This window comes from Salvelinus sp. IW2-2015, linkage group LG8 (genome assembly GCF_002910315.2).
Source record: "Salvelinus sp. IW2-2015 linkage group LG8, ASM291031v2, whole genome shotgun sequence".
Classification (NCBI taxonomy): Eukaryota; Metazoa; Chordata; class Actinopteri; order Salmoniformes; family Salmonidae; genus Salvelinus; species Salvelinus sp. IW2-2015.
Genome location: NC_036848.1, coordinates 8,332,698 through 8,357,259, shown reverse-complemented (window position 1 = coordinate 8,357,259; position 24,562 = coordinate 8,332,698). Strand labels below are relative to the sequence as shown.

The 24,562-nt window shown below is 41.1% G+C and overlaps 1 long non-coding RNA gene across 1 annotated transcript in view; it reads right to left on the bottom strand.

The window, feature by feature from the left end:
• The window catches only part of LOC139028128 (uncharacterized), a 64,244-nt gene extending 48,962 nt beyond the window's left edge, over positions 1 to 15,282 (bottom strand). Inside the window, exon 1 of the long non-coding RNA XR_011480305.1 lies at positions 15,037 to 15,282. This is a non-coding gene — a long non-coding RNA (uncharacterized lncRNA). The remainder of the gene's footprint in view (positions 1 to 15,036) is intronic.
• Between the last annotated feature and the right edge of the window lie 9,280 nt (positions 15,283 to 24,562).

The following is a 24,562-nucleotide window of genomic DNA, read 5'->3' as shown; positions in this document are numbered from 1 at the left end:
CTGGACCAACAGGGGAAACCTGAGCCAGATGGCAGGGTGTCCCTCCACAACACAACGCTGACCATAAGGGAAACCTGAGCAGATGACAGGGTGTCCCTCCACAACACAAGCTGGACCATCAGGGGAAACCTGAGCCAGATGACAGGGTGTCCCTCCACAACACAACGCTGGACCATCAGGGAAACCTGAGCCAGATGACAGGGTGTCCCTCCACAACACAAACGCTGGACCAACAGGGGAAACCTGAGCCAGATGCAGGGTGTCCCTCCACAACCACAACGCTGGAACCAACATGGAGGGACACCCTGTCATCTGGCTCAGGTTTCCCCTGATGGTCCAGCGTTGTGTTGTGGAGGGACACCCTGTCATCTGGCTCAGGTTTCCCCTGTTGGTCCACAGCTCATTAATCCCCCATCCTAATCAAGGAACATGACGTCTGACCTCTGACCTCTTACCAGACTCACATTTGCCACATATTTCCAAATCATTGGCTGCTTCCTGTTCCTGGTCTAAGGTTTGATCCAGACAGTGTATTCATTCAATCACTATTAACAATTTTCACAAGTTTTATACTTTCACTTACCATGATATAATGATATTTGATATATTACTACTCAACAAATTTAAGACATTTTCCTTTCAACTTTTCCCTAATTTRACTGTGGACTAATGCACCGAGGGAACCATATGTGTCAGGTAGAAGCCAACCTGTTACTGTTGGGTGTGGGGGATGCCGCATGCCACAAAAGCAGCATCAGCCTCAAGGAAACTTTCTCATTATACTGAATACTACACACACTCTCCCTGATGGATTTCCAATTTCATTTAAATGCTAATTTGGGTTTAATGATGGTTTTGGGGCTCTTAATGCTCTTACTTGTGCTACTCCTGACATCATATTTACTGAGTTCTCCTGCTCGGCACCAACGCTCTCAGCTCTGCTCTGGGCATGTGGATGCAGCCGAGTATGAAAATAGCAATTTGCCAAACCATTAATAATGCACATCATGTGGATACAGTGTGCAGCCATGCCTCCAGAGTATCTCTTTATCTCCCAAAACATACATTACTTCCTATAAGTATAGAACAACTATTTAAAATTAATTAGGAGAGTTTAATGATTGATTATGGAGTCAGTAGGCTAACTAACAATCCACTGATGTCATTGGGAGAGATTACAGAGAGAAGTTTCTGCTGTGACTGACTATCTAAAACCCCTCTCAGGTTGTTTATCAGCATGATATTGATTCATTATAATAGAAGTCATTCGATGATATTTCATAGACTTTTTCCCCCCGAATGTAAATGACAGAACGGTTCAGAGCACCAAAAAGAGTTCAGGACATTTTATGAAACAGAAAGAAGCTGAACTTGGTGTTTGAAAATGCTTCAGCAGGTATAAATACAACACCTGAGGTGATTGTCAAACCATTCACTAATGGTGATTCACTAACCATTCACCATTGTCAAACACTCAGATTGAAGTCATCACCAAATGTTCAAAATAGCAATAGACTGTAGCAGTGTGTTTCAACAGTATTACTTAGAGCTGCTAATACTAGAGAATGACTCTTCTGTTGATAGAATACCAGCTGCAGGAGTAGGACCAATAAAAACACTGGACTTTACATAAGTGCCTTGAGAGGAATAAATTCATTGTAGGCCTCAATATTCTGACTCAGAGCCTTTTAAAATTCTATGGCCAAAGATATAAAAGTCAAACTGCACCTATTGGCTCGAAGGCAAGGGCAGATTGTGATAACCTGGCTGAAGACACCTTAGAGTGGTGTTGGAAATGTGGCTATTGTTGGAGGGATGTAACAACTAAAGCGGTCCCATTCAGTACTTAGTACCCTCTCATTCCATCTCCTAAGGTATGCTCATTGCCATGACTACTGAAAAGCCACACATTCAATACAGAAGTATAATTGATATACACACACACTTCAAAGTGAAGCACCCTCACCACTATAGTAACACAGTATACTGTATATAGGCCCATTTATTGTCTGCATGTCAAAGTGGAAGAAATYCAAAGAAAAGTTACATAAAAAACTCAAATACATTTTAAAAAACAAAGTAAAAACAAATGAAGGCCTAAGGGCCCGAGGATGGGTTTCAACTAAGCTAACATATGGAATTGTTTTAAGATGGTACATTTTAGGACCCCTGTAGATATAAAAAAAAWATATTAAAAAATGATTGATGTAACATTGAATTTGGCCTTAYTGCTATTAGCCCATAGAAACACRTTGAATAACAGACTCACACATGGAAAAACAGAGTCCAAAAATAAATCAAAAGGAAGTACGTTTTGATGTGTCTGCATTATATCTGATAGATAGAAAAAAAGAAGAAAGAAAATATTATGGAATTACCCGTATACCTTTACGTGGAAATGCCCTTATCACTTCCATTCATTTTTCAGTCTGGTACCAGGTTACCTTCAGACCACAGGAGGTTGGTGACACCTTAATTGGGGAGAACAGGCTCATGGTAATGGCTGGAGCGGAATAGGTGAAATGGTATCCCAGGTGTTTGATACAATTCCATTTGCTCCGTTCCAGCCATTATTATGAGCCGTTCTCCCCTCGGCAGCCTCTTCTGCCTCAGACCAGTCCTGTGACACTTGTGGGGGTTGTAGAGCAAAACGGAGAACACCATSGTGTTCGTGAGAGTACCATCTTTCCATAGCCCATRCCATTTGGACGCTACAGACGTTTTCATGAGAAGATCGATTTTTGGGGAKGTCTCCAGGTCTAATAAACAGCACGGTAGCTCTACCACCTTCCACCACAGATACAGAAGGCCGACAAAGGCGGATGCGGTGGACTGAAGAAAAAAAACAGATGGAATTTGATGGGTATTGCTGTATTATGCTAATTACATTTCCCCGGGGTCACGGACATTGGCTCTAGTGGGTTTCAGAACAGCGAGGTAGTGCTAAAGTTACATATCGTTAGGGTTTGCATTGGGCCTCCCATCTGGAATGCAGTATCTTTATGGGTAATTCTAAAATCCCTATAGGTCCCGCTCATGTCTACGTTTTTAATACCTCCACAGACATAAACAGTAATAACCTCAGTAACGTTCCCAGTAGAGTAGATGGGATTCCTGTAGAACTGTTTGAGTGGTGTTGACTTGTACTTTCACAAAGACCATAAAAGGCTGTATATCCAAGAACTTTTACTAATATGGCACACATTATAATGTGCTGCTGATCGAGGTGGTCTTACAGTAACACGTTAAAAAGAGTACAGTGGCAACTTCACAGACCTGCTCACCAATACATGGGAGGGAGAATGCCTTGTAAAGGAACGTATATTTAACCACAAGCTGACTGCTTCACCTCAGAACAATACAACCTCCTGTCTCACACTGATTTGAATGGTTTACATATTTTTACAACCTAACACGCCCTACAATTTTACGATTCACTAAGAAACAGTCTGGGTTCCCTCCTCTGTATTCAAGACCTCTGAGCAAAGTCCAAAGTCTTCCAGAATGTCCATCATTTCCTATTCAGTCCCGTAGGCCATAAATTGGCAATATTCAAATTATTTCAAAGCGAGCAAAACACTATTGTTGTCCCTGACTGTTAAGAATAAAGCTATCCAAGGCATAATCAACAACAAAAAACGATCAACTTCCCTCAAGGGTTAAGGATATGTAATAATGATGAATGCTGTCAGAGCATCTTAAGAGCCTGCACATTAAAGGTATAAAAAGGCTTTATCGAGTATAGGATTACTAAAATCCCAACCTGGCATCCTGAAATGGGAAAGATACTACTTTGTTTATCCCATTATACTTTATGGCCCATTACATCAGTAATAATCATTYAATATTGACAAACATAAAGGTAGCMCCTATGTTGCCTGATATGATATTACTGGGCCATATTCACAAGTATAATGACAACCATTACACTGATTAGCGTAACAAAAAAGTAACAAATAAGAGTTTTAGGGTCTATTACTTRACAATTACACGGCCCTTGATTTAAACGGCTCCAAATAATAGGGAAAAGGGTAACGGCAACAGCAACAGCAGTCATATAATTCATGTTCATATACACTAGTAGTCGGGTTGCCAGTTTGACGTARACATGTTGACAAGTATGTGAAATCCCTTAATCCTGTGACACAAACAGTTATGTAGGCTACACTAACAGTCAAATAAATGTGTATTTCTAACCTAACTGTATACAGCACAAAGCCATATAATAAAGAAATTGGGGGCAAAGATGAATGAGTCGGTTTATTGGTGCCATAATCCTGGTGACATTATGCAAGCAATACAAGTGTTGCATGACTGTGTGGCTGGCTTATGAACCTGAWTAAAGACAAATGACTAAAATGGGAGATTCATGTGACTGTCTGTCCAAATGTCATGTAGTGTGCAGTTAATGAATGCACTAATAATCCCAAGACTATAAATACCTCCTTTGGAAAGTGTTGGAAACTTGGAACAATGAACCAATGAGGCTCTGGCCCATTGGTCTGTGCCAGCCAGTTTAACATGGAAAAGCAGGAACTGGAAACGTTTCTAGATATCAGGATAGYGATTACCCACCTCGGACAGGAAGAATACTTTTTCTTTAACGAGCCGGACGCAAAGGATTTACTTCAGACACCCGCCAAGGCCCTCATCCCCATCATTCGCAGGAGAAAGAGACGGAGATATCGGGGACATACTGTAGGTCGTGGTGCCTTGTAAGGATCTGACGGCGAGTGGGTAATCTGCCTTTACCATTGGTCCTATTGGCCAACATACAATCATTGGATAATAAAATAGACGAACTACGATCACGTATATCCTACCAACGGGACATTAAAAACTGTAATATCTTATTTTTAACCGAGTCGTGGCTGAACGACGACATGGATAACATACAGCTGGTGGGCTTTACACTGTATCGGCAAGATAGAACAGCAGCCTCTGGAAAGACAAGGGGTGGCGGTCTGTGTATATTTGTAAACAACAGCTGGTGCACAAAATCTAATAGTAAAGAAGTCTCGAGGTTTAGTGACGATGGCGGAGAGAGCTAAACGTTCAAATGTGTGGTTACGCTTCACCAGAGTAGATGCTGACAATGCTTGTTGCCACAAGTGCAATACGACTTTTGCTTGTAAGGGCGGAAACACAAGCAATCTGTCCAAACATCTATCGAAAGTGCATCATGTACAGGCAGAGAAATGCACAGTTTTCGACTGCCTAGCTCGTGGTTCATCTCTCGTTGCCCGATCTACGTTCTTTTGCAGGAAAATATTGCTTATTTCATTTGTTTTACATTTCCATCATCACAACATTAGAGTCTATAATAGTGATTTGTTCAAAACATTGCTGTTTCTTTTGCTGTAAATAATTGTTTATTTTATTTGTTTTACATTTCAGAAAATAAAGCAATGTTAATTCTGTTCTTAATATTTTTCGATTTTTTGTTTTAACAAAAAATAACAAAAAAGAATCGATAAGAATACTGTTAAAGTACTGGATCGATAAGCAGTATCGGTAAGAGTAGTAATACAATTAAAATCTTAACGATACCCATCCATAGTCGAGAAGAGGGCACGACAAAGCCTATTCCCCCTTAGGAGACTGAAAAGATTTGGCATGGGTCCTCAGATCCTCAAAAAGTTCTACAACAGCATCCTGACTGGTTGCATCACTTCCTGGTATGGCAACTGCTCAGCCTACGACCTCTATACCAGGCAGTGTCAGAGGAAGACCCTAAAAATTGTCAGACTCCAGCCACCCTAGTCATAGACTGTTTGCTCTCTGCTACCACACGGCAAGCGGTACCGGAGATCCAAATCTAGGTCCAAAAGGCTTCTTAACAGCTTCTACCCTCAAGCCGTAAGACTCCTGAACAGCTAATCAAATGGCTACTCAGACTATTTGCATTGCCCCCCTCCCCCATCTTTTACGCTGCTGCTACTCAGAGTTTATTATCTATGCATAGTCACTTTAACTCTACCTACATGTACATATTATCTCAATTACCTCGACTAACATTCAGTTCCTGTTCGGTTAAAATTAAACATTAACCTAAAAACAAATGTGTTAGTATACATTTTCCTTTCTTTGTACTGGGGGTGAATGTGAACCTTTATGGACAACATTTCAAATTGATTAATAGAACATTTATGGAAAATATGGTTTCTGGTCTTTGTCTGTCAAAAATGTGCAGTATTTGACCATAAAACGTACTAAAGGACAGGAAAGCTCAACCAGAGGATCAGAGCCTTTCAAACACAGACACAGGTGGTCTGAATAGTGAATTGTATGACTCAGCCAATGTCAAGCAGCGTCACCATTCACACCAAAGCCTCTAAAAACAGTAGCTTAAACAAATCAATAATAGCAGCTGGCATCAGTGTCATTCCCATTGGCAGCATGCTGAGGCTCTTTGAGCTTCATAAAATGAAACAAGTTTGCTATWGATTTGAAATTTAGACACTTCCTCTAATAGAATGTTTTCTCTTTCCCCTTAACCTTTTTTTGCAGAACAGAACAGAAAAATGAATCGTACATACTGCAAACCTTTCTCATGGGCAAACCATAAWTCTTAAAAAGAACATGAGCACATGATAAAGATATTGGGAGCTTTTGCTATTTAACATGTTTTATGTGTCCGGATGTAGGATGGATCCTCCACCATCTAGGTCCAGTCAGGAGCTGTCCAGACAACTCTGTTGCATTGATCACTTTGAAAACAAGCAACATTCTTCACAATATTAAAAATAATACGAATAAATGAAAGATTTCCCCAAGAAACACAATAACATGACAGGAATTCCCGCAGAACTGACCAAAATAAAGAGCTGGCCTATATCAACATTATATTCTACGATTAAAGACAACACTCTGGGATCTTAAGCAAAACAAATTCATAACATATTGCACACGTTGGATTTGTACCATATCACACAAATTGCAAAATACGTAACATATCTCACAAAATGGATGGCGTAGTACTCAAAAAACAGGGACCCACTTTCAAAACTAATGGCTGTGTGCATCGTTAACTTTAACTTTTGATAGTTGTTAAATACAGTGCATTAGGAAAGTATTCAGACCCCTTGACTTTTTCAACATTTTGTTGCGTTACAGACTTATTCAAAAATATATTTTCCTCATCAATGTACACACAATACCTCATAATGGCAAAGCGAAAACAGGTTTATAGAAATTTTTGCAAATGTTTTTCAGTAAAAAAATGAAATACATTATTTTCATAAGTATTCAGACCCTTTGCTATGAGACTCAAAATTGAGCTCAGGTGCATCCTGTTTCCATTGATCATCCTTGAGATGTTACTACAACTTGATTGGAGTCCACCTGTGGTAAATTCAATTGATTGGACATAATATGGAAAGGCACACCTGTCTATATAAGGTCCAACAGTTGACAGTGCATGTCAGAGCAAAAATCAAGCCATGAGATCGAAGGAATTGTCCGTAGAGCTCCGAGGCAAGATTGAGTCAAGGCACAGATCTGGGGAAGGGTACCAAAAAMAATTTGTAGCATTGAAGGTCCCCAAGAACACAGTGGCCTCCATCATTTTTAAATGGAAGAAGTTTGGAATCACCAAGACTCTTAATAGAGCTGGAAACGTTTCTAGACGTCTTGCCCAGCCAAACTGAGCAATTGGGAAAGAAGGGCCTTGGTCAGTGAGGTGACCAAGAACCCGATTGTCACTCTGACAGAACTCTAGAGTTCCTCTGTGTTGATGTGAGAATCTTGCAGAAGGACAACCATCTCTGCAGCACTCCACCAATCAGGCTTTTATGGTAGAGTGGCCAGACGGAATCCACTCTTCAGTAAAAGGCACATGACAGCCCGCCTGGAGTTTGCCAAAAGGTACCTAAAGACYCTCAGACCATGARAAACAAGATTCTCTGGTCTGATGTAACCAAGATTCAACTMTTTGGCCTGAATGCCAAGCGTCACATCTGACGGAAACTTGGCATCATCCCTACAGTCAACCATGGTGGTGGCAGCATTGGGGATGTTCTTCAGCGTCAGGGACTGAAAGAGTAGTCAGGATCGAGGCAAAGATGAATGGAGCAAATTACAGAGGGATCCTTGATGAAAACCTGCTCCAGAGTGCTCAGGACCTTAGACTGGAGCGAAGGTTCACCTTCCAACAGAACAACGACCCTAAGCACACAGCCAAGACAACGCATGATTACGCATGAGTGCGTCTCTGAATGTCCTTGAGTGGCCCAGTCAGAGCCCGGACTTGAACATCTCTGGAGARACCTGACAATATCTGTGCAGCGACGCTCCCCATCCAACCTGACAGAGCTTGAGAGGCAATGCAGAGAAGAATGGGAGAACCTCCCCAAATACAGGTGTGCCAAGCTTGTAGCGTCATACCCAAGAAGAATTGAGGCTGTAATCACTGCCAAAGGTTCTTCAACAAAGTACTGAGTAAAGGGTCTGAATACTTATGTAAATACGATATTTCAGTTTAAAATTTGTATTAATTTGCCAAAAAATCTAGTCCTGTTTTTGCTTTGTCATTATGGGGTATTGTGTGTGGATTGATGAGGAAAATACATTTTTGAATAAGGTTGTAACGTAACAAAATGTTGAAAAAGTCAAGGGGTCTGAATACTTTCCTAATGCACTATAACTGTAAACAACACTAAACTCCACTAAACTCTTGATGGGAACTGAAATTGGACATATGTCATCCTGAATCAGACTAGAGTGGAAATTTGATCTCAAAATAAAGTCCCATAACCTTTGTACAGTAAGCTAGGGTGCATATTTGTGATATTACTGAACTCACAGGGGAGAATGCTGCAGTGTGAAATTCAGTTGAAGAGTCCAGGGAGGACAGAGCTATGTGTATTTATAGCATAGTTCAGAGGTCATGGGGTTGAGGACAGAGTGGCAGGCATCTCATCCTGTGGTAATAAACTAGCATGATTTCTCACTTGCTTTGCATTAAGGGTAAACACAGCTCACAGTTTGCTGTCTGGGTGTCATGGACTTCTATCAAATCTGATGTTGCAAGGCCAAGGAATTCTGCCTGCACTCTACTCTGCTCCACGCCTCCTGTGCAAATTTATACAAACCATCCCACTGAGCAGAGTAGAGAGGAGAAGGTTGTGATGGATTATAGAAAGAAGTACTCTGCCTCTGTCTGCTGTGTATGAAGCCCTGTCTCTTCCATCCGGGGTCTAAGAAAACTTGGGAGACTTGTCCTGGCCAGTCAGGGGGTAGAGTAAATGAATGGTTTGGAGTCTGGACCGGAGACGGAGGGAGGGGGAAATATATATAGTGAGAGAGAGAGAGAGGAAGAGAAAGAGAGAGAGAGACAGAGAGAGAGTGGGAGAGAGACAGAGAGAGAGACAGAGAGAGAGCGGGAGAGACACAGAGAGAGAGAGAGTGAGCGAGAGAGCAAGAGAGAGACGGGGACGATTGAGAGCGAGAGAGAGAGGGAGAGAGAGATGAGAGAGAGAGAGAGAGAGAGAGAGAGAGAGAGAGAGAGAGAGGGAGAGAGGAGAGAGAGAGAGAGAGAGAGAGAGAGAGAGAGAGAGAGAGAGGGAGAGATGGGAAGTGTCAGTGGTGGGGAGAGAGGAGGCAGAAAGAGCGAGAGAGAGAGTGAGAGCAGCTGCTGTTGCTACAGCTTTGTGCCAGACATTTCCTTGAAAACTTCAGCTCATATTTCACCATGCAAAATGTTTTTACACTTGGTGTAGTTAATGCTATTGCAAATATCATTAACTACACTGAGTGTAAAAGAAGGTGTATTAAAACTAACGTATGACTGGTCTCCTAACAACAAGCTTCTGAAGTATAAAAATATCTGTTAATGCTCTGGTACAACTTTTCATTTAAGGATTGCCAATACTGTAAATTGCTGATGTTCTACAGTGAGTAAATAATGTGTTTACTTAATGTAAAGCAACTTTCTTCAACTCAAATAAACTGAAGATAGGGGAAAAGATAAGAGCCATTTGTTTGGGTGAATACATCACTGGCTAAGTTTATGTTGCCATTGCTTGACGTCAGTATAAGAGCAGGTGCATAGTAAAGCTAATTCATAAAGGCAGTGTGATTGTATAAAAAATTCAGATAAGGCTCTCCTTAAAGCTCTGCTATCCCTGGGGCATGCTGTCCCGTGGCATGCTATCCCGTGGCATGCTATCCCTGTGGCATGCTATCTCCGTGGCATGCTGTTCCCGTGGCATGCTACACCGCGGCATGTTATCCCGTGGCATGCTATCTTTGTGGCATGCTGTTCACGTGGAATGCTATCCCCGTTGCATGCTATCTGTGGCATGCTAATCTTCGTGCATGATGCTGTTCCCGTGGCATGCTATCCCTGTTGCATGCTATCCCGTGGCATGTTATCCCCGTTGCATGCTGTCCCTGTGGCATGGCTATCCCCGTTGCATGCTATCCCTGTGGCATGCTATCCCGTGGCATGCTATACCGTGGAATGCTATCCCGTGTATTTAGCTACAGCTCTAGTGCTCCCATTGGCACATATCTCTCTCTCTCTTATGAATTTCACCAAATGTACATTTTCATTCCGGACCAGTGGACAAATTGATCTGGCACATAACATAAGGAACGCTTTAACATTTCAAACAAACCTATAAACTGGAGATTTGTTCAGTCAACTCTCGCTCAAACAGAGCACAATAGATCTCAAGAGAGGAGAGCGAGTCACCGAGGTTAAGGTAGAACCAGGCTCTGGGAGTCTATTGGCCAGGTTCTGGGAGTCTATGGGCCAGGCTCTGAGAATCTATGGGCCAGGCTCTGGGAGTCTATGGGCCAGGCTCGTGGAGTCTATGGGCTAGGCTCTGGGAGTCTATGGGCCAGGCTCGTGGAGTCTATGGGCCATTCTCTGGGAGTCTATGGGCCAGGCTCGTGGAGTCTATGGGCCAGGCTCGTGGAGTCTATGGGCCAGGCTCTGAGAGTCTTTGGGCCAGGCTCTGAGAGTCTATGGACCAGTCTCTGGGAGTCTATGGGCAAGGCACTGAGAGTCTATGGGCCAGGCTCGTGGAGTCTATGCAGGGCCAGGCACTGAGAGTCTATGGGCCAGGCTCTGAAAGTCTATGCAGGGCCAGGCTCTGGATGTTTACGCAGGGTTCTGTGAGTCTATTCAGGGCCTGGCTCTTGGGAATACATGCGGAAGTCAAAGAATTTGGTTCCTGAGTGTCTGAGGCTGACAGTTTGTTATCTATCTACTGGGTGTCTGAGGCTGACAGTTTGTTATCTATCTACTGGGTGTCTGAGGCTGACAATTTGTTTTCTATCTACTGGGTGTCTGAGGCTGACAGTTTGTTTGAGGCTGACAAATATGTCCACCATTCCAACCCCAAAAGTCTAGAAGAAATACATTATTTGCAGTAACATGTTATTCGCAGTAACATATTATTTACAGTAATATATTATTTACAGTAACATTTTTATTTGCAGTAAATATTATTACAGAACATAATATTTACAGTAAACATATTATTTGCAGTTAATATATTATTTACAGTAAACTATTATTTTGCATTAACATATTATTTACAGTAACATGTTATCAGTAACATATTATTTACAGTAATATATTATTTACAGGAACATAGTATTTGCATAACATATTATTTACAGTTAAACATTACTATTTACAGTAACATATTATTTGCAGTAACATATTATTTACAGTAACATATTATTTGCAGTAACATATTATTTACAGTAACATATTCTTTTGGAACTCTGAAGGTTAGAAGGTTCTAATGACAAAAACACAAGGAAGTATTACCCTCATTACAGTCTACACCTCCTGCTCACTCAGGTGTACTGTGATGGTTAAGTGACATCATTATATTTATGTGTGATAAGCATTACTTAGAGGTGTCATACAGGACTTGTTTTATGTCAACAAGGGCCCCAATTCATTATTTTCATTCATAACATTTAGAGTGGAACTCAACTCTCTATCATAGCATATCATTTATTTATATGTAAATATAAATATTATGTTAATTCAGTGTGTGTGTGTGTGTGTGTGTGTGTGTGTGTGTGTGTGTGTGTGTGTGTGTGTGCCAGCATATCTGTTTTGTGAAAACATCTCTAAAAATAGGATTTTCATAATGAGGACAGTGCCTGTGGTGATCCACTACTTACTTGCTTGTCTGAGTTTTAGAAATCCTCACAAACAAAAAAAAATCTCTCCACCCAGGGCAAATACAAGAGATGGAATCAAAAAAGGAAAGCACTCAGGGATAGTACAGCACTGCCATAATGGAATGGGAAAAAAATCATTGTCTGTTTATTCCTCTATGCCTGATTTTGAAACATTTGTTCCACAATGATGCAAATGATATAACTTAATCAATTACTGAATATGTTTACTGAGGATTAAGAAAAGGGACTGTTACAGTATGCTAGCTGAATAGCTACTTTCCCCTCTTGTGGTTTTCCTACAAAATGTGATTGGGTCTCAGTCAGGACATTCTCTTTTCTCATAAATGACCCACAACTAACAAATTATTTTAAAGCTGTTTTCATAAGCTTTATGGACTAAATGCTTTATGAAAACTAGTTTTATTTTTTAAATGTTTTCCAGTCTCTCAGTAATCTTATGATAATTGTTTCATTCACACAGTCAGTAGAGGCTCAGTTCAGTAATTATAACCAATAGTAGGAACACGTGCAATAAACAATTAATAGCAGCACCTTGTAAATAAGAATTTGTTCTTAATAACTGACTTGCCTAGTTAAATAAAGGTTAAACAATGTTTTTTTTAATTACCCAGCAAATCTGTCTACAGTACTGAGGTTGGACCAACAGAAGAAATGGTGAGAAATCGCAGAGACAGGATCATGTCTAATTGTTCTCTCACTGTTCATTTCTGGGGTCAGCGMAAATGGTCTAGAATTAGCAACTGGGGTGAAACAAAGTCTTATATTCAGCTTTCATGTTCTGCTCGTCATACTGATAACGGTGTTCAGGAGCCCTAGAGTAATTGTGGAAGAAATGGCAATGCAGAAAGTCATCAAACAAGTCATTCTTATTACGAACTGAGTATAAGGACAGGAATCCCATGCTGTACTTCCTCTGCCAAATCCATGAACTCATTTCTACAAAGTGAACATGTGGAGTAGTCCTCTACCTATCAAAAAWACATTTGATAAAGTTTGATATGTCTACACTGAGTCCTGTAATCGAATAGAGAGAAACCTCGCTTTCTCCTCAGCTCAACTCATGGAACAGGACAGGACGGTGTGAGCCTTGGCTGTGTACGGGCCATGAGACAGACAAAGAGCTTCAGATTATATATAATTTCTCAGAGAGTTCTGGGACTGGGAGTAAAGTGTACATACGAATGGAGCTATAAGAGAGTTTGTTTTCATGTCTAACCTTCAGCTGCACAGAGTTCTAATGTGATGTGAAAGTGGAGACTATTGACCCTCCAACAAGGCCCTCTCCATTCCGTGCCATTAATCAGGACACATCCTCTCACTAGTATCTACCATGCCCATCGCATGGCACCGCCACCACCTTATTGACTGGCCCCTGGATTGTTGCGTAAGCTCACTTTGACCAGGCAGACAGGCAGTCAGGCAGGCAGACAGGCAGATAGACAGACAGAAAGACAAGCAGTAAGGTAGACAGGCRGACAGATAGACAGACAATCAGACAGACAGATWGACAGACAAAMAGACGGGCGGGCGGACAGACGGGAAGCTCACAATGGAGCAGAGATTAACACCCTTCTAGTCGTTCCAGCTAATCATCAGAACACACTCGCCTTGCCTTGACCCCTGGCTCTCAGTCTCAGCTTTATACACCTCTGATCGCTGTCTGTCTCGGAGAATCAGCCAAACAGACATGACCACATGTGATCTATAACCCCAGCATCAACAGAAGCATAGCTGCTGTAGATAMTGATTACAATTCATAAACAGTGCCCGTAAGAATTCATAAACAGTGCCCAAAGATTTATTGTGGTTTATCAGAGGTGTACTCTTGTGAAGCTTTTAGGCGTAATACATTTGATTTGATTAGTCAGAGAGTGGAGTTACTGCCCAGTGTAGCATATGACTGTCAGTCAACGGAAATACTGACTGAAAGCGAAGGATGATATAGGACTGCATTACAGATAAATGCGGAACTAAACATAACAGGGTGTATGGAAACAGTTGAATGATAATCAGGATGTTATCAGAGCCAGGTGAAGAGAGGCATGTCTGGAGAACCTTTGATCAAGGTACATTGGTTAACCTTGATTGCTCTAGCAAATAGTCTGCATGGCTAGCGTATGTAATGTGTCAGTGTACATAGTTAAATAAAGGTTAAATAATAAATAAATGAAAACGAGTCAATGTAAGTGTCAGATGTAATGTTACTGCAGTGTTCATATAAAGACATAAAAAAGCACACTAATAACAATGAGTTATTACATAGTACTGTAGGCAACATGTGGACAAAAKGTGTGTAGTTAAATTAAGAGGGTTTTGCTACTTTGAAACCATCTAAAATGTGACTATTCTAATGATTGACTTTAAGTAGCTATAGGCATGCAGTGGTGTTTCATCTTTTTCAATATAGATAGTTTCCAATACTCCTTGTATACATTTGGTCTGAGTTTTTAATAACTATGATACAGTGATGGTCATATGTAACAGCAGTCCATAATCCATAACCCATCCATATTTGTGCTATCTACACTAAAACGCCTTATGACAGTGCTGGGGGCCATCTCCAATATACAGTAGCTCTCACAACACATGTATGAAAAGCTGGGTCAATACCACAGCATGATTCCTAAACAAATCAATAAATTGATTTACAACTTTAGAAGAATGGCAATTTCATAATTAGAGTGTAAAAGTTGGGGACAACAGCAAATAGTAGCTGTCCTGTCCTCCTTCCTAGAATTAACTTTCATAATAATGTATATATAGGCATCAATAATACACACTTTATACAATACATATATGACTTAAGCTATTTCCACATAAAGGGGTAACTAATAACGTACAATTATACTCGTACAGTACACTTACCATGTCCTGGTGGAGACGCCAGGTTCCAAAACCATGGTACGACGCTATATCCCCATGAGAGAAATCACATTTTCGAMTKGTATCAAAACACAGTTAAGAAGTGAACAGTTTTATTTGTGACTACAATTTCAGAGATGTTCCCTGCTGACATTCACAAAGCGAAAAAGTTGTCCATGTATCCTGAGCGCAGTCGGAAGTATGAGCGCAAATGTGAACGGCTGGACGGTTTGGTACGCGTGGGGCACCTCGCGCTGTTCTGTGGATGTAATGCTTGGAAAGCGAGACCTCGGTATTGCCAGCAAATTGCACCTTCAAGTCCCTCCTCTTTCGCTTGGTCTTTCATTGAGGAGGTAAAATCGTCTCGGTTTAAATTTGTTTGATGCAGGTATGGCAGGCTATAAATTGTGGTGACATTCATGGTAAAATGAATTGCTTGAACATGTGGATTTGCAAGGCAGATTCCCCGAGTAAATTGTTCTGTCATATCACTTTTTTCTGATGATTTTGTATCTCTTAATTTTCAATTAAAATAGGTTAGGCCTACCATTAATCACTGTGATATGGACTGTTGGAAAAGCAACCCTTACATAGGATTTAACTAAGAATATGATATATTCTCAAAATAGAGCAGCCTTTGGCAAGATATTGTTAATATACAGTACCAGTCAAAAGTTTGGACACACCTACTCATTCCAGTGTTTTTCTTAATTCTTACATTGTAGAATAACAGTGAGGACATCAAAACTATGAAATAACACATATGGAATCATGTAGTAACCAAAAAAGTGTTAAAACAAATCAAAATATATGTTATATTTGAGATTCTTCAAAGTAGCCACTATTTGCCTTGATGACAACTTTGCACAATCWTGGCAGTCTCTCAACCAGCTTCATGAGGTAGTCACCTGGAATACATTTCAATTAACAGGTGTGCCTTGTTAAAAGTTAATTTGTAGAATTTCTTTCCTTCTTCATGCATTTGAGCCAATCAGTTGTGTTGTGACAAGATAGGGGTGGTATACAGAAGATAGCCATATTTGGTAAAAGACCAAGTCCGTATTATGGCTCATATAAGCAAAGAGAAACGACAGTCAATCATTATTTTAAGACATGAACGTCCGTTAATCCGGAACATTTCAAGAACTTTAAAAAAATGTTTTAGTGCAGTTGCAAAAACCATCAAGTGCTATGATGGAACTAGCTCTCATGAGGACTGCCACAGGAAAGGAAGACCCAGAGTTACCTCTGCTGCAGATAAGTTCATTAGAGWTACCAGCCTCAGAAATWGCAGCCCAAATAAATGCTTTACAGAGTTCAAGTAACAGACACATCTCAACATCAACTGTTCAGAGGAGACTGCRTGAATCAGGCCTTCATGGTCAAATTGCTGCAAAGAAACCACTAGTAAAGGACACCAATAAKAAGAAGAGACTTACTTGGTCCAAGAAACGCTAGCAATGGACATTAGACTGGTGGAAATCTGTCCTTTGGTCTAATGAGTCGAAATTTGCGATTTTTGATTCCAACCGCAGTGTCTTTGTGAGACACAGAATAGGTGAACGGATGATCTCCGCATTTGTGGTTCCCACCGTGAAGCATGGAGGAGGAGGTGTGAAGGTATGGGGGTGTTTTGCTGGTGCCTCTCCTTGTTCGGGCAGKGTTCGGCGGTCGACGTCGACGGTCTTCTAGCCATCGCCGATCCATTTTTCATTTTCCATTAGTTTTGTCTCGATTTCCCACACACCTGGTTCTCATTTCCCCCATTATGTGTTGTGTATTTAACCCTCTGTTCCCCCCATGTCTTTGTGTGGTATTGTTTATTGTAAGTGCTTGTGCACATTTTGTTTGACTGGTGCGCGTCGGGTTATTGTGCCCATAATTTGTATTTCTTATGCCGTTGGTTTTACTATTAAACTGCTCCGGCTATTATCAAGTTCTGCTCTCCTGCGTCTGACTTCCCTGCCACCAGATACACACCCCTTACAGAGACACTGTCAGTGATTTATTTAGAATTCAAGGCACACTTAACCAGCATGGCTACCACAGCGTTCTGCAGTGATATGCCGTCCCATCTGATTTGCRTTGAGTGGGACTATCATTTGATTTCAACAGGACAATGACCCAACACACCTCCAGGCTGTGTAAGGGCTATTTGACCAAGAAGGAGAGCGATGGAGTGCTACATCAGATAACMTGGCCTCCACAATCACCCGACCTGACCGCAGAGTGAAGGAAAAGCAGCCAACAAGTGCTCAGCATATGTGGGAACTCCTTCAAGACTGTTGGARAATCGTTCCTCATGAAGCTGGTTGARAGAATGCCAAGAGTGTGCAAATCTGTCATCAAGGCAAAGAGTGGCTACTTTGAAGAATCTAAAATACTGTATATCTTGATTTGTTTAACACGTTTTTGGTTGCGATGTGATTCCATATGTGTTATTTCATATTTTTGATGTCTTCATTATTATTCTACAATGTAGAAAGTTGTGAAAATAAAGAAAAACCCTTGAATGTGTAGGTGTGTCCAATCTTTTGACTGGTACTGTAATTKTGTTTCCTTGTTTACACTTCGACTCATCATGACGGAAAAACCTGGCTACCAATAATTCAAAGTAAACATTATTAATTAGTGTTACATTTATGGATCTACATGACAAAATCTTCAGACAATGTGAGATGTCATGCTGTGATCAGTGGAAGCTAAAATGAGTCTTCAACCAGTAGCCTAATTACAGAAGCTTAGTCATTAACTTGAGTAATGTACAACTTAACATACATTTTGGTATTTTGGTATTTTATTAGGATCCCCATTAGCTGTTGCGAAAGCAGCAGCTACTCTTCCTGGGGTCTACACAAAACATGAAACATGACATAATACAGAACATTAATAAACAAGGACAGAACTACATCAATTWAAAAAAATTACATGTAGCCTACATATCAATACATACACACAATCCATCTAGGTCAAATTGCACAAGTAATACAACCATACTCATCTAAGTGAAATAATTACTACTTTAGTAATTGTGAAATCATACACACATCTTCTTGATGTGTTAAAAACATGTTTCTTTATCCTGACTCTTACAATTATCATACAGACACAGTTCCCGATGACCCAGTTAGAGACTATGTAGAATAATGTAAATGATGGAGTGGGCCGTCAGYATGTAAACTGCTATCCTCCTGATGACGTGGCCATTGAGGAGAAACCAGATCACAGGAAGCCAAGTTCTCCCTGCATGTTCTGTTTCAGGATAACACACACATGCTGCGTACCAATKAAATAACACCTGATTCCCTATAGTGTGCGCTACTTTTGACCAGGGTCCACTATATAGGGTGCCATTCCGGACGTACCCACAGAGAGGTAACTATGGAGGCCATCAAGCAGCCACATAGTGTTTTTTGTTCACTGCCTAATCATTTTACATAATCCCTTTGATTTTTCCTCTCYCTCCACTAACAATGTATTGACATGGAGGTGAACTCAGCTGGCAGTCTCAGAGATGAGAGGTCTTGTTTTTGCSTCATAATGTCACGGATCCCTCCGGTACTGCTGCTCATTCTGTTCACCAGTTCCGGAGGTCTACATCAGCGGCTTTCTAGGCTTCACTGAACGGGATTCATTATCATCAACCCCGGACTGTCTTGTCTGCTTACACACACCTGGTTCCCATTTTCCCTGATCAGTATGTTATACATGTGCTCTCTGTTCCCTCTGTCTTTGTCGGTTATTGTTCCCATGTCCGTTGGTGGTGTGAGTACCTATACGTTGGTTCAGCTGTTAAGCTGCATGCTTTATATATTGTGTACTATGGGTATCGTCCCGTGGCATTCAACAAGGTGTACCCATACTCTGTTGTTTTTGTAAACGTGTTTGTTTTGGGTGTATTAAAAACTCCTATTGTGTATTCCTGCACCTGTCTCCAAAAATCCTTTATACCAGAGTGACAAATAACTGCCAATCAGTCTCAGAAGTCAGTCATTGTTCAGATTCCAGCGCAGTACGTTAAAAAAAACACTGCTTTGTTTCTAACATAACATCACCAGTCCCTGTGCAAATTGGAAAGTGCTTCTTACTAAGTAAACAAAACAGGAGGATTGGAACAGTACTGTACTTTTYCCCCCCAGTAGACTGACAGAGGCCTGTATATCCCCCAGTAGACTTGACAGAGGCCTGTATCTCCCGAGTGACAGAGGCCTAAATATCCCCCAGTAGACTGACAGAAGCCTGTATATCCCCCAGTAGACTGACAGAGGCCTGTATACCCCCCAGTAGACTGACAGAGGCCTGCATATCCCCCAGTAGACTGAAGAAGCCTGTATACCCCCAGTAGACTGACAGAGGCCTGCAATCCCCCAGTAGACTGACAGAAGCCTGTATATCCCCCAGTAGACTGACAGAAGCCTTTATATCCCCCAGTAGACTGACAGAGGCCTGTATATCCCCAGTAGACTGACAGAAGCCTGTATATCCCCCAGTAGACTGACAGAGGCCTGTATATCCCCAGTAGACTGACAGAAGCCTGTATATCCCCCAGTAGACTGACAGAGGCCTGTACCCCCCAGTAGACTGACAGAGGCCTGTATATCCCCAGTAGACTGACAGAGGCCTGTATACCCCCCAGTAGACTGACAGAGGCCTAAATATCCCCCAGTAGACTGATAAAGGCCTGTATACCCCCCAGTAGACTGACAGAGGCCTGTATACCCCCCAGTAGACTGACAGAGGCCTAAATATCCCCCAGTAGACTGACAGAGGCCTGTATACCCCCAGTAGACTGACATAGGCCTGTATACCCCCCAGTAGACTGATAAAGGCCTCTATATCCCCCAGTAGACTGATAAAGGCCTGTATACCCCCAGTAGACTGATAAAGGCCTGTATACCCCCAGTAGACTGACAGAGGCCTAAATATCCCCCAGTAGACTGACAGAGGCCTGTATACCCCCCAGTAGACTGATAAAGGCCTGTATATCCCCCAGTAGACTGATAAAGCCTGTATACTCCCCAGTAGACTGATAAAGGCCTCTATATCCCCAGTAGACTGATAAAGGCCTGTAGACCCCCAGTAGACTGATAAAGGCCTGCATTACCCCCCAGTAGACTGACAGAAGGCCTAAAATATCCCCCAGTAGACTGACAGAGGCCTGTATACCCCCCAGTAGACTGATAAAGGCCTGTATGTCCACCAGAAGACTGACAGAGGCCTGTATACCCACCAGTAGACTGATAAAAGCCTGTATACCCTCCCCCCAGTAGACTGACAGAGGCCTGCGTACAGTCCTACAGTATATGCTAGCTAGAGGATGGAGAGCCTTATCTCCAAGCTCTCTGAGTGGACATACTCCCATGCCTGAAAATGAGGAAAGTTCCCCTGTCTGCAGTCCGAGCCCTGGCAGTGAGGCTGAGGAGAGGGACATTTGCAGGCTGCAGTACAGAACCGGTCCGTCAGGCCCAGAACCACTTCTACAGACCTGGCTGGCTGGAACACACACTTCCCTCCASTCTTTCCAGGCCATCGAGTGGAGCGAGAGTCTCTTTATTATCCACACCTGGCAGACGTGCACTCAATGTGAAAAATATAAGGTAGGCAGCAGTGAGAGTGCCATGTGATTCTTGYTGAACCGTAGGAGAGGTTTCGGCTGAGGATAACCTAGCTGTACTATATTGATATACTGTAGGCTGTAATGCCAACAGAGAACTTAGTGTTTTGTGCTTGTTTTAATTTAGGGCCGTTGTTGGTTAAGTAAGGGTCCAATAAACATCTGGGAGACAGTAGCATTGGTATCTGTCTTCCTCAGAGGTGTGATCAAGAGCTCAACACTCCTATTTGTAGCCTCATTAATAGTTAAGCAAAGGAGGTAACAAATATTTTACATAAACATTACAAAGTCAACCAGAAATATGCCACAACATGAAWGTGCTGTTACTCAATGGACCATTAGTAACTGATACCAACTGACACTTTTCTTCCTTCTAATTGATTGTTAGTCCTACTGAATGCACTTAGTGGTGAAAATTAGAGGAATTATCATGACACTTYTTTGGTTGTACCACACTTAGTAATAAATATTATACTCCATCTAGTACTTTGTCAATTTTTAGGCTAAGAGAGTATAGTATAAAATGTTATCCTCTWACATTTTTAAATCATAAACTAATAAGATTGAATGGTATGGTTCAAGGAAGCAGTCAATTCTACTGTGTGTTTTTTATTTTATTTATTCACCTTTATTTAACCAGGTAAGCTAGTTGAGAACAAGTTCTCATTTGCAACTGCGACCTGGCCAAGATAAAGCAAACCAGTTCGACACATACAACAACACAGAGTTACACATGGAATAAACAAACATACAATCAATAATACAGTAGAAAAATCTATATACAGCATGTGCAAATGAGGTAGGATAAGAGAGGTAAGGCAATAAATAGGCCATGGTGGCAAAGTTATTACAATATAGTAATTAAACACTGGAATGGTAGGATGTGCAGAAGATGAATGTGCAAGTTGACCTAAGTTGACCTATGTAAACCTAAGGAAAGGAGACTTGTGAGGAGACTTTCTCCTTCCTCTTTGTAATGTAATAGAATCCAACAGGAGGATGAGAATGTGCATCGCCACATTCAGAGGAGTACAGTAATCAGGTCCTATTCTATCACAGCCAAATCAAATGCAACACGTGAATTATGCAACAATGCATTTACATAGAGAGGCAGTTTTAGCAGCTGGGCAGCAAACATTTAGCTGTACCAAATGGAAAGCCTCACTTTTTGCTTCTGTCAAATTGTGATTACTTTTCAGATATGTGACTGCATGGATTCCACATTTCGGCAACAATTAGACCCAACCAAAAAACAACAGATCAGATTCTGAAAACTAGAAAGGCACCTGACATCTATACTTCTCTGAACATTGATTGGCACATAAAACATGTCTATAAACATCATTATAGTATTTTTTWAAACAAAACAACCTTGTTAATTCTAGCAGTCTGTTTAGGCTTATCTAACTAGGGCTAGAAGACATATGCGGTAGACATACTGTGGAAGTGGTATCGTATTAACTGTTATTATGACTTTCGATTTGTGTGCTGGAAGACGAGACAGTTAGCTTTGATTGTCTGTTCTGAGGCCCACCTGCTCTCTCTCTCCCTCTCTCTGTCTGGCATGATGGCCATGGTGCTGCACCCCTCATACTACGCCAACTCAACTCAACACGTTAAAACTAACAGAAAAACATCAGTACAGTGACAAAAACGAATAGTTTACTTTAGATCAAAGTAAATATAATTGCAAAAAAGGTTCACTTTAGAGTGGCCCATATACAATTTGGAAGCATGCTCCTTCCTCAACAATCCTAGGACCTAGTAAGAAACTCTTCACCCAACTATGCCCCCCAGCTAAATAAAACCCTAACAACGTAGAAAACTTCCCACCTATGTGTCCCTGGTTTCTGCTTCCTCACTCTGCTGTGGCACAGAGTGAAGATTGAACCAGCAGCATATCCCTGACTATTAGAATCATTTCCCTGACTATTAGAATCATTTCCCTGACTATTAGAATCATTTCCCTGACTATTAGAATCATTTCCCTGACTATTAGAATCATTTCCCTGACTATTTCTACAGCAATATTAAATGAATCAACATCAAGGGAGAGTGGAACATTCATTTTACCGGTTCTTTGTCTCGTGTGACTAAATTCAGTTTACATTTTAAACCAAGAGACACTAAGAAGACAGAAAAGAACAGAGTGAAGGCAGTTTTTCCAGCTGATGAAGAGGGAAGATTTATATTCAACCACAGCAGTGACTAAAATACCTGACATTAAAGTGGAACTGACAGCGTTTTAGCAACATGAAATCTTATCAAAATCTGTTCATATACACYSCCAGGAAGAATATGACACTTATTTAAACATTTTCTGACAAGCGAGCACTTAGATATGGTCATTTTCACATTTTCATAAATTCTTGTTTGGGAAATACGTATACTAAGGMATTTGTGAAAATTCTATAGCAATATAGATTGGGAAATTGGCCATGCATTTGGAAAATTAATAGACACTGCAGTAAATAAAACCGAATAAAAACATATTTWCTTGTCCAAGACTGGAGTCTACGCCGACCGGTGCACTATAGCCAATCAGAGCTACATTAGGCCTTTATACAAACAAGCCATTTGCCACACGGGCCTGCAATCATTCAATTTGAACTGGACTGTGTGTTTACAGGCAGTTGCAACAGCGCRACTTTAGATCATTAGAACGCATTCCCCAAAAGCCACAAAATACACCTAAATGGATWTCTGAAAATATGTAAATACCACGGGAGTCCTCTTACATTTGGGAACTGTACAGTCCTATTGATCAAACAACCGTGCTTCTACAGTACCTCTGCATTGCTTGCTGTTTGGGGTTTTAGGCTGGGTTTCTGTACACCACTTTGGGAAATCTGCTGATGTAAAAAGTGCTTTATAAATAAATGTGATTGATTTGATTGAACCATGAAAGGTAGGCGCTCCTCTCCCTCAGTTTATGCACATAAACAAACACAAGATCAACAACTAATGCTAGCCAGAGCAAGATGAGCTAAAATCGAACTAGGAACAAGATACACAAGATCAACAACTAACGCTAGCCAGAGCAAGATGAGCTAAAATCGAACTAGGAACAGAAGATACACAAGATCAACAACTAATGCATAGCCAGAGCAAGATGAGCTAAAATCGAACTAGGAACAGAAGATACAACAAGATCAACAACTAACGCTAGCCAGAGCAAGATGAGCTAAATCGAACTAGGAACAGAAGATACACAAGATCAACAACTAACGCTAGCCAGAGCAAGATGAGCTAAAATCGAACTAGGAACAGAAGATACACAAGATCAACAACTACGCTAGCCAGAGCAGATGAGCTAAAATCGACTGGACAGAAGATACACAAGATCAACAACTAACGCTAGCCAGAGCAAGATGAGCTAAAATCGAACTGGAACAGAAGATACACAAGATCAACAACTAACGCTAGCAGAGCAAGATGAGCTAAATCGAACTAGGAACAGAAGATACACAAGATCAACAATCTAAGCTAGCCAGAGCAAGATGAGCTAAATATCGAACTAGGAACATGAAGATAACACAGATCAACAACTAACGCTAGCCAGAGCAAGATGAGCTAAAATCAAACTAGGAACAGTAAGATACACAGAATCAAACAACTAATGCTAGCCAGAGCAAGATGAGCTAAAAATCTAAGATGAACACATTAGATACACAAGATCAACAACTAAGCTAGCCAGAGCAAGAATGAGCTAAAATCTAACGAATGGAACAGTAAGATACACAAGATCAACAACTATGCTAGCAGAACAAGATGAGCTAAATCTAACGAAGGAACATTAGATACACAGAATCAACAACTAACGCTAGCCAGAGCAAAGATGAGCTAAAATCTAAAGAAGGAACATTAGATAAACCCTCTCAAACTGTTTCAGCTAGTTGGCCATAAAAATTACAA